General features: G+C 36.7%; 1 non-coding gene across 1 annotated transcript; it reads left to right on the top strand.

Moving 5' to 3' along the window:
• The first annotated feature begins 1324 nt into the window (after positions 1-1324).
• LOC128248967 (U6 spliceosomal RNA) lies at positions 1325-1429 on the top strand. The gene has a single exon (XR_008265113.1). It is a non-coding gene; the product is annotated as a U6 spliceosomal RNA (small nuclear RNA).
• The last annotated feature ends 6689 nt before the right edge of the window (positions 1430-8118 follow it).

Below are 8118 nucleotides of genomic sequence, written 5' to 3'. Positions count from 1 at the left end.
ACTACTGCAACTACAGATGATGGTGATGATGGTGATGATGATGAGGAGGAGGAGGAGGATGAGGAGGAGGAGGATGATGATGATGATGGTGATGATGAAGTAGAACGTACCATCTTAAGGACATATATCACACTATAGCAAAGTAGCATCACAATGCAACAACTATATTTTTCCCACTAACCACCACCATCACCACCACTACCACCGCCACTGACACCTCACTGTCCTACGTACACTCCACATGCACCATATTGGCAAGAATATAATAATTAAACTTACAGCTAGATTGAGGAACAAAGATACTGTTTGATAGTATGCCCAGTTATGCTACAATAATTACAATAATCCGTAGATTTTACTTGATGTCAAAAGAATTATTTCCAGTTTAGTGAACTTCAGAAAACCAACCTTGCTACTTGCAAAGCTAAATAGCATTCTTAAATATGGTGAGAAAGGTGGAATAATGAATTAAATTTTTGTTTCAAATCTCTTTCTGAGCTATTAACTGTGAGAAATGTAAACCATTCTAAAGGATCACTATCAAACAGTTGATAGATAATGCTGCAAAAATCTAATAAACTATATTGTTACGCGAACATTGATTTATTAGTGGGACTCTATCATCAATAATCATAACATTGGTATTTTCCTTCAGTGGCAAAGGTCAACACTACCTTATCCTTAACCAGATACACTGACAATCATCATTCCAAAAGATTAACATTTACCATTTTCTTCACAGATTTTCCATAGCTCAGCATTGCCTCATTTATCAATAATTACCAATTTACTATGTTTTCAGGTATCTATTGGCAGCGCCTGTGCTGTGGCAAGCCTCAGCTCAGTTGTTTTTCATGCAAACAGAATGGAGTATTCTAAAATATATTGTTATTGAAATTCATCTATTATTCATTCGTATATGTGTGCAGGTGTAAGGCTCAGTTATGGATATATGTTATAAATTACATTTAATTATTCATGCATACAAATCATAAAGATATAGACAAATAATAAATCTAAAAATACCTAATGTATATATAGAAACACACAGTCATCATCTCTTTATCTCTTTCTCTCATATATATATATTAATGTTTGTTTTTACGTTCAGTTAAAAGTAAAACAATTTTAATTTGAAGGGTTAGTCTATATTTTTGTAGAATACAGATTTATTATTTTTAAACAAGAATATTATTGATAGTGACTTCAAAGTTTCAGCTAGTTAAGCCATTGTTGGCCAGTTAAGCCACCATACAATGATGGTTTAACTAGCCAAAACTTCAAAGTTACTGTCAATAATATTCTTGTTTAACACATATATATATATAGCTATGGCAATACATATTCTAAAATTGGAATGATACAGAGAAGATTAGCATGGCTCCTGCGCAAGAATGACACACGAATTTGTGAAGCATTCCATATTTCTATGTGAAGGTACATGACTCAATGGTTAGTATGACAAGCTTATGATTGTGAGGTTATGAGTTCAATTCCCGGACTGGGATGTGTGTTATGTTCATGAGAAAGACACTTTATTTCACGTTGCTCCAGTCCACTCAGCTGTAGAAATGAGTTGCAGTGTTACTGGTGCCAAGTTGTATCGGCCTTTGCCTTTCCCATAGATAACACCAGTGGCATGAAGAGAGGAGGCTGATATGCACAGGTGACTGCTGATCTTCCATAAAGAACCTTGCCCAGACTTGTGCCTAGGAGGGATATGTATCTTTGTATGCATACTTAGATAAAAAGATGTTTACCCACCAAGTTAAATTTTCATTATATCCAGTTTCAAACCGAATGTCATTTGCCAGGACTCAAGACAACATCAACTAATTAATCTACTACCATTTGTTGGCATCCTTTTGTCTCGGGAGACAATGGAGTTGTGCATAAAATCAGTTTTGCGCAGGCCTGGGCTAGATGTAAGGAAATCCTGGGTAGCCCAATCATCAGGATTCCTCTCTCGACCTTGCTGACGTAGTCCAAAGGAGTGCAGAACATTACATTTGGCACCAGCTTGGTTGCAGGAGCTGCCAGAAGAGTGTCAAGTCAAACACTAAACCACCTATGGGTCTCCACTCTGGATTTCATTGAAAGTTGTCTCCTTTCCATAACCCTGGATAGGGGGCCCATACCGAGTACTGTCAGCCGGAGCCAGCTGAGCCCAGGACTCGTGTCAGGCAGGGTCATCACTCCCTGAAGTAGTGAAGAAAATCACTACCCACTACCTTAACTACTGCCATTAATGGACTACTTATGCCTAGTGATTTGATATTTTCCAAGTGTTCAATGACTAATATTTAATCCAACTCTGAGTAATCCAATAGATAATCTAATGCTTATGAATAATAAATGTATTTATTTTATTCAATTTTCTCAATTCTCTAATTCTTTATATCATGTGTTTTGTCCTCTGTCCTACGTAACTATTTATATATATAACCTATACAAATAGGGCTAATTTAGCTGTTTCTCCATAAATTGAAAAGAAATGGTGAACAACCTTAATTGATTTTCAAATCTTATTGGATTCTCTTCACAGGTATCTTCATCAATTTGACCAATCCCAGAGAAACAAGCGTGGCTTTGTGGTTACAGGTGTTGGACTCATGATTGTAAGATTGTGGTTTCAATTCCTAGACTGGGTGATGTGTTGTGTTCTTGAGCAAAACACTTCATTTCAAATTGCTCCAGTCCACTCAGCTGGCAAGAACGAGTAATCCTGTGACAGACTGGTGTCTCATCCAGATGGGAAATGTATATGCCATGGAAGCTGGCACTTATGAGTTTACATGACTCAAGAAGGTAACTTTACCTTTACTTAGGAAGCTAGGAAGAAGGGGAGATAATAAAGTAGTGGTGATCCCAAAATGAAGGTGCACGTGCGTGTGTATGTGAGAGCATGTAGGTGCATGTGGAAATGCAGAAATCCCTCAACTACCCTGGGTTTTACATTCCAAAATCCCCCACGATAGGTGAAGATCTACAAAGTAGAAACAGTACTGTACTGTATATTTTTATAATTTTGTATATTTTATTATAAATACAAAACAACACCACACACTCACCGCCCGAGTTTCATTTTCCATGCAGTATCTGCGATTTTTTGTTTACTCATTTACAATGCACAACATGTTTTCTTTTAATAAATTTTAATTAATGTGTTATACAGTGCAGTACTGTACTGTACTTTTATTTATTAATTTATTAATTTTTTAGGTGTGAAAATGCTTATTTTAATACAGAAATAATTAAAATCTAAAAAAATATAAATATCTATAACCCACAATATACTGAGGAGTCCACGATATAAATTTACATATATTAGCCAGAAAATCCACAATGTACTGAGGGCGCAATAGGTGAACTGCAATATGGCAAGTGATTACTATATATATACATATACGTATATATATATATACATTCTTTCTTTCTTTTTACTTGTTTCAGTCATTTGACTATGGCCATGCTGGAGCACTGCCTTTAGTTGAGCAATTCGACACCAGGACTTATTCTTTGTAAGCCTAGTACTTATTCTATCGGTCTATTTTTGCCAAACTGCTAAGTTATGAGGACATAAACACTCCAGCATTGGTTAACAAGCGATGTTGGAGGGACAAGCACAGACACACAAGCATACACACACACATACATATATATATATACATATATACGATGGGCTTCTTTCAGTTTCCGTCTACCAAATCCACTCACAAGGCTTTGGTCAGCCTGAGGCTATAGTAGAAGACACTTGCCCAAGGTGCCACGCAGTGTGACTGAACCCGGAACCATGTGGTTGGAAAGCAAGTTACTTACCACACAGCCACTCTTGCACCTGTATATATACACATACACACACACATGCACATGTCATGTCCATACTGTAGCTTCTGAAGTTCACATCTTGCATGTATGTTTCCATTTATTGCATGGTTTTGACAACAGGATGACGTTCCTATCCCCAGCCATTTTAGGTCATCTTTGCTCATTGTGAACCACATATAATAAACAGCTGAATTACTGAGCTGCTGATCTAAGATTACATCCAACCATGAGTCATATTCCATGACAAGGTTCAATCTTTGTTGTGGTGTACTGGCTTGTGCACCTCAATGGCACTGAAAGCAATACCAGTTTAGCTTAAGCTCATGGTAGACCCTCCAACATTGAATTGGTCAAAATTTAGTGATGAGACTAATTTGGACTCCCTTTTCCATGAGGTAAAAAAGGAGTTTGCAAAGGGCTGACACCCCTACCTAGAAGAAAAACAAAATTACAGAAGCATCAATGACAACTGAAAATGAACAAGACCTAAAAGAGTAAAGCCTTCCATCAGGAAAACATATGACATGGCATAGCAAAATCTAAACAAAAGTTACAAGCAACAAGGATTGAACGGGAGAGATGTAGATAAGACAACTCAAAGTCAAGAACAGTGAAGAAAAGTCATTGATGACCTTGTGATCTATGAGAAGCAGGAGGCTTAAATATGTCGGTAGTGAATGATGCCCATGTTAGCATTTTTCTGTTGTTATAAGATTAAATATATATAAGGGTATAAAAATCAAGCCACTGGGGTCTATTGATCCCAGTTTTGTGAAATAAATTATCAGGTCATTGATTGATTGTTTGGTAGATGTCCCATTGAAGTTGATACATTTCTCTGTGCCCCATGAATGTGAAGTAAGTGTATATAATCATTGAAGATCTGTTTCAGTAGAAAGATATGATTCTGAAACTATCACAAGAATATAACAATTGCTATCATCATCATCACTGTCATCATCGTCATAGACGCCGTTGTCATCATCATCATCATCATCTGCATCATCAGCATCATCGTCATCATCGTCATCAGCATCATCATCATTATCTCCATGTGGTAGCACAACCATCAAGAAATAGTGAATTAATTACCCTCAGACCACAATTTCACATCTTTAAAAAAAAAAAAAGATATCCAGTGTAATGAAGTTCTGGAGATAGTGCCTGAGAGAAAGAGGTAGAATAGTCATGACTAGAAAGCTTCAATAATCTGTCTGCTTGAGAAAAGTTCTCCTCAGGCTAAACGACAACAATAAAACAAATCAACATTTTAATATCTACATTTGTATGTTGGCCTAAGTTGGAAAGGTTCACCAAAGACAAGATGCTATCTATCTATCTTTCTATCTCTCTATCTGTCTACTTACGTATCTATCTATCTATATGTATATATGTGTGAGTGTGTGTGTGCGTGTGTGCGTGTGTGCGTGTGTGTGTGTGCATATATATACTTGCATATATATATATATGCATGTATGTATGTATATATACATATATATCTGGAGAGAGAGAGGGTGAGGGATGGAAAGAGGGAGAGACAGGTTGGCATATAACTAGAATGATATAGATAGGTGTGTATGTATGTGTGTGTATGTATGTGTGTGTATATATATATATATATATATATATATTTATATATATATATATATATATATATATATATAAGTATAGTTTGCATGCATGAATGTATGTATGTATGTGTGTGTGTATGTATATGTATGTACAAATATACATGTGTATATATCATCTTCGTTATTTAACGTCTATTTTCCATGCTGGTTTGTACTGGACAGTTCAACAGGTATTTGTAAGTCAGAACACTGTGCCAAGCTTTACTGTTGTTGTAGCATGGTTTCTACAGCTGGATACCTATCCCGAAACCAACCACTTTACAGAGTGGCACTGGGGGCTTTTTATGTGGCACCACCAGCAGTGAGGTCACCAAGTAACTTGCAACACAAGACACCTCAATTCAGGTAGGGAGTGTAGTATAGAAGGAGATGGTTTTGTGTGCCAGGTGATAAGAAGTTAGAGGGACAGAAGTTAGAGGGACAGAAGTTAGAGGGATAGAAATAAGGGGTTTGCAATATAGGAGACACATGGCTACCACCATGGTTGGGGAGAAAGAGAGGGAAAGAGAGATAGCGAGGGAGAGAGAGTGCGAGGGAGAGATCAAGAGAGATAAGATGGCATATATATATATATATATATATATAAAAGAGGTGAGGACCGAAATCCTTCAAAGGGATGTCAAACATCCAAGTCCACTGGTATATTCTAAGCAAAGAATCTATATAAAAATACATATTCAGCATTTCCAAAAACAATAAATGAACTATAAGGAAAGGAAAAATTGTAGGTGTTTATATGTATATAAATATATGTATATACAGGGTACAATGGGTAAACTGTTGCCATTTTATACTTTTAATTTAGCACATGCACATGCTTTTGATTTTGTCAACTACACAGTATAGAAGGGTCAGCAGGGCACCGTCTGTAAGAATGACGCAATTCACCATGACGCAATTCACCATGACGCAATTCACTCTGCTAGAAATTTGGAAACATGCTGTACTGCTTAGCATTCACGTCAGAAGCACCAATACAAATATTTCTGAGTGGGTGTCAATCTGTGTATTTGCCATTTCCTCAAAACATGTACCGGGAATGATAAAAATCAAACATCCAGTCAACATCATGGTGTTTGGAGTCACCATTAGTGATGGTAACATTATGCTTCCATTCATCTTCCCACACAGCATCAGACTCAACACAGAAGCCTACATCAAGTGCCTGGAAGAGGTAGTGCTGCCCTTAGTCAACAAAGTGGCTGCTGGAAGACCCTATGTCTGACAACAGGACCCTGCACCATGCCACACAAGCAGGAGTACCCAGTGATGGCCGTCAGACAATTTCTGCAACCACATTAACCCTAATATCTGGCCACCTAACTCCTCAGACTGCAACCCCCTTGATTATTATGTGTGCTGCATGGTTGAGTGAGAGACCAACAAAACTTGTAACACCAAAGATGAACTAAAGGCAAAGATAATGGCAGCATTCATAAACTTAAACAAGGAGACTGTCCAGATGATTTGCAGGAGATTCCAAAGTCGTTTGGAGGCCATGGTTGAAGCCAAAGGGTAGGTTTTATTGAATAAATTTACTCTTTATTATTTCAAGATATTTTTATGTAATTTTGGTGAATGTTAAAAATGAGATGTCAGTGTTGTTTTCATTTTTGTGTAATTTAGATGACAGTTAATTCACCACACCCTGTATATATACACAGACATGACAGAAGCAAATAGACACACTCATAATCATGAAAATTTATTTAATCAGAAATTAGTCATTCAAATTATTTATTAATTGTTATATTGTAAATACAGACATGCCCTTTGCATTTTTCACTGGAGAAGATTGGAAGGAGTCCTTTCTGCTATATGGACACATATTTATCTGAGTTTATTTTTCCCTCACACTCCACCAGCTCTCATTGACCATTGCGCCAAATTGCTCCCCAGACCATCACAGAATAGTTGCTGTGTTTCATTGTCAGCTACAATCTTTTTAACATTAAATTCTTGATCACAGAATCTCCAGACCCACACTCGACCACTGTCAGGAAATACAGCAAATCTGGACTCATCAGAGAATATGACAGTGTCCCAAAATGCTAGTGGCTTCTCCATCATCTCACTGGCCCAATCTTTTACACTGACTATATCCACCTTCAGAATGACTCACAATTCAGCCTGTTTGAAATTCAGACAGTTCCAAGGCTTCTTTTGTACATGGTATGATTAACCCATTACCTCCCATAATTCTATTAACTGGAATTTTTTAATGAAACTTTGATTTCTAGCATAAAACAACCTTAGAAACACGCAGGAATGATCAAAATAACATTTCAAAAAGAAATAAGTGAGATATTGGGTGAAAAATTAGCAAACCTCACTTGAATATCAGAGAAATATACCTAGTAGATATAGCAAAAAGGTTAGATATGTGTAAATATTGACAGATAATTACGCAATTTGTAATTTTTAAGTGATCTCATATGAGATCACTGGTATGTAATGGGTTAAACAGTCACATATAGAACCAGAAACATAAAAATGTCAATTAATAAAAAATCTAAACCTTTCAAGTTAGAATAAACATAAAACAATGTTTTATGGTGTGTCTATTTACTTCTGTCATGCCTCTGTGTGTTAGTGTGTGTGTGTGTGTGTGTGTGTGTGTGTGTGTGTGTGTGTGTGTGTGTGTGTGTGTGTGTGTGTG

Source organism: Octopus bimaculoides, chromosome 10, assembly GCF_001194135.2.
Source record: "Octopus bimaculoides isolate UCB-OBI-ISO-001 chromosome 10, ASM119413v2, whole genome shotgun sequence".
Classification (NCBI taxonomy): domain Eukaryota; kingdom Metazoa; phylum Mollusca; class Cephalopoda; order Octopoda; family Octopodidae; genus Octopus; species Octopus bimaculoides.
This window is presented reverse-complemented; position numbering and strand designations above follow the sequence as displayed.